Below are 3,756 nucleotides of genomic sequence, written 5' to 3' on the forward strand. Positions count from 1 at the left end.
TCTGTCTTTCTATCTCTGTCTCTGAGTGTGTTACTTACACACACACACACACACACACACACACACACAAACTCAGGAGAAGGAAAAGAAGATTTAGACATTTATTTTGCTCTGTCGAATCTACCATTGATCTAAAAGCCAAAGACTTTTGTTGGCTTTAGAAACCCACATGGGAAAAGGCATCCTAATTCATTTATTTGTTTTCCATGGATTTTTATTCTGTTTTTAGAGTCAGTCAAGGCCAGCCAACATGGGGCACTGGTGTATGGGGCAGCTTTGTATCTAGGAGACTTTCATGGTGTCAGCACCTACTCTCGTTTCTCAGCCTAGAAGGAGCAACCTCTGTGCTCCTAGGAGGACCCCAAATTCCAGGCCTCGCCACAAACCCCACGGGGGGAGGAGGCTGGTGAGCTAAGTGCACTGTGACACCCACCGCAGCTCAGTGTAGAGAGCAGGGATGAGAAATAAGATTGCAGACGCCACTCTGGCAGCATTTCTATCAGAGGAAGACAGGGAAGGCCTAGGGGATCTCAAGGGAGACTGGGAAAATCAACACAATGCCTGGGCATGTTTTCTACATGGGCAGAATAAAAAGCAAGAAAAAAAGTTTAAGGAAGATAATGACCCAAGAAACGGTATCAGCACAATAAACAAGAGATTGCCAAGCAGCAATCGCAGGTTGGAGGTTAGGCAAATTCTTATACATAACAAACAAGCAATTTAAATGACTCCTGGGCAGTCTCCCAGGCATCATTTGAAGTACCACCTTGAATTTATTTTGCAGCAGTTGCCATGCCAACAGGAAGACTGTATTCCAAAGAGTAAATGGACACTTCACCCCCAAGCTGCCTTGCACCTGATGCTTCAACCATGCTGGGTTTCTCACTGCTCCCCAGGCTTGCCACGACTCCTCCCATCCCCACACCTTCACAAGTTGTCTCTGAGGGGAAGTCTTCTATATTCTGAATCCCTCCCCCTCCTATGCACTCAGAACACTCTGTTCACACCCTTGCATGCTGCATGCTGACTCTGGAGCTAGACCATCAGCCCCTTATCCCGGCATTAGCAGGGGGTGCATTCAGTGCATGGCAGGGAGTGCATTGAGCCTAACCCAGTGCCTGCAATAGAGCAGGTGGTGTGATTGCAGGATTGGTGAATACCAAAAATGTGCCTCAGAAACCATGTCTACAGCACAGTGTGGCTTTCAGATATATATATATATATATATATATATATATATATATATATATATCTCCAAAGAAATGTCTCCCACAAGAGTAGATGACTAATAGACTCCTGATTGAAGGCTTCAGGACTCTATTCCAGCATGGCCCAAGACAACCCTCCCAACAAGACCACAGTAAGGAATCATAGGCGGAGCCACACCAAACTCGCAGAAGACCAGTTGAAAATCCTCATCAAAGCATTCAACCAAAAACCTTACCCAGGTTATGCTATGAAGCAAAAGCTTGCTTTAGAAATCAACGCTGAAAAGTCTAGAATCCAGATTTGGTTTCAGAATCGAAAAGCTAGGCACCAAGTTCAGACAAGATCAGAACCTGAGGAGGACTTAGAAGCAAGCCAAGACCAGGATCACTCTGAAGAGAAGATTCATGGTAGAGAAGACAGATAGTGTTGGACCAGCTACACTTCCTCTCAGTTACACACCCTCATCACAGCATTTACAAACAACCCTGATCCTAGGATTGATACCAGAGAGCAACTTGCTAAGCTAATTGGTGTTACAGAGTCAAGAGTTTAAATTTGGTTTCAAAATTGAAGATCTAGATTCCATGTGCAGAGGACAAGAGAACGTAATGAGCCCTTAGAACAGGAACAAGATCAGGAATGAGATCTCTGAGATGAGGGAGTTCAAGGTACAGAAACTATACCAAATGGCACCAATCTCACTATCAACTGTCCTAGTTCTCTGAAGCCAGAAAGGGGTAGACCAAGAGATAAGTTCAGTGTATTTAATATCATGTCATCAGCTTGGGCTCCAAATCTCCCTCATCCAGGAAACACACCTTTCTAAACATACCTCCTGCTTCTCGAGGAGCTGAGCCTTCTGCAGATGGTCAACAGAACTTCAGGAGGCACGCAGATCCAAGGCACCACACAGCCCTACCGACAGAGCCTGGCTCCACAGTTCAGCAGATATCAAGGAAAATGAAAATAAACTTATTCATATGATTAAAAATAAAAAGAGTAGATGCCTAATAAATATTTGTTGAATGAATGAAATGAATAAAGAAATGAATGAATGTCAGAGAAATTGGGTTTTACGACCATTTTCCCTTTTCTCACCTCTAACATTTACTTGTTGAAGATTAGGCATCATTTCACAACAGAATTAACCACACAAATCATAGTTCCTAATTACTGAGTGTCAGCTACCTGCCAGGTCCTGTTTTAAGCTCTTCACTGGCATTCTTTCCCATTGGCACCATACCCTGGAAGGTAGTTTCCATTTGCGATGGAGGAAACTGAGGCTCAGAAAGGGAAAGTAAGACCTCTACCACCACCAACCTACATTACAATAGGAAACAGCAGAGGTGGGCTTTGAATCCGGGTCTGTGTGGCCCAGGTCCTGTCCCCAGCCCCAGCACAGAGCCTAAGTGCCCAGGCTCTAGAGCCAAACAACCCAGGCTCAAACCCTAGCCTCACCCTGTACCAGCTCTTAAACAGAGAACAAAGATCTTGATCTCTCTCAGCCTCTGACTCCTTGATAATCACCCCCCTACTCATGGTGCTGATGGGGGGAGGAAACCAGACCATGCCCTGGAAGCACTCACTCTGTGCCTGGCACAGAGAAGACAATTGGTGATAGGAAAACAATGGTTATTGGTGATGTTACAAGGACTTGCACAAAGCAACATGCATTTTCCAGTTTTGGATATATAGGCCATAGACCACTCAAGGACAAGGATCAGCTCTATATTTATATGATTCCACACACAGGGCACACCAATGCAGACATTTAGACAGTGAGCTCTCCTGTCTGCAAATGACTCTCCCTATTTCTCTTGAGAAAAAAGGAATAAATGCCATCATATGATGTGGACATGCTTAAACATTTATATAAATACTTCTATCTATGCTTATTTATATTTGGTTTATTTATATTGTTCTTAATTTTTTAGAGTCTTTATTTTTAATCCTTGGGGAACAGAAGGATCTCTTTTCTATCTTTAGCAGACCTCATTTCTGTCTTGCTTCATTGGAGCTTCTGTTTGAATCACAGATGCTTATCAATATTATTTCTGACTTCTCTCCTAATTAGTGGCCTAGTTTGAAAGCAGAAGGCAAGGAAGATATCTTGGTAAGTGGAGAGAGGAAGGAAGAGGAAATACAGAGAAAGAACCAGAGTCCTCAGACCAACAACCCCATTCCGGCCGACTGTGCATGAAGTGTTTGTGAACTTGGGCTCACCTTGAAAAGTGGGGGAAAGAGGACTTTTTAGACCATCCGGGGCTGAACATTCCTTCCAATGTATCTCAGATTCCCAGCCCCCAATTGTCAAATGCTGTCATACTGATCCACTTGGGATATGACAGTGCTCAGTAGCTCTTGAAATTCTCATTTTGGACATACCTCAGGAAGAGTAGCCGAGAGCATGCACAGCAGCACACAATTCTGATTAGAGACTCTTCTTAGAGGCCCTGTAACTAACAATACTTGTACCCCCATAAAGACCTCCTGGCCAGAGGGACCTACTGCTTGATTTCTGCATCATTATGCAACTGCCTTAAAAAG

General features: G+C 43.9%; 1 pseudogene; it reads left to right on the forward strand.

Annotated features, from left to right (window-relative positions):
• The first annotated feature begins 1,327 nt into the window (after nucleotides 1-1,327).
• On the forward strand, nucleotides 1,328-1,852 carry LOC109388230 (double homeobox protein A-like; annotated as a pseudogene).
• The last annotated feature ends 1,904 nt before the right edge of the window (nucleotides 1,853-3,756 follow it).

The sequence above is a fragment of the Hipposideros armiger genome, unplaced genomic scaffold (assembly GCF_001890085.2).
Source record: "Hipposideros armiger isolate ML-2016 unplaced genomic scaffold, ASM189008v1 scaffold_187, whole genome shotgun sequence".
Classification (NCBI taxonomy): Eukaryota; Metazoa; Chordata; class Mammalia; order Chiroptera; family Hipposideridae; genus Hipposideros; species Hipposideros armiger.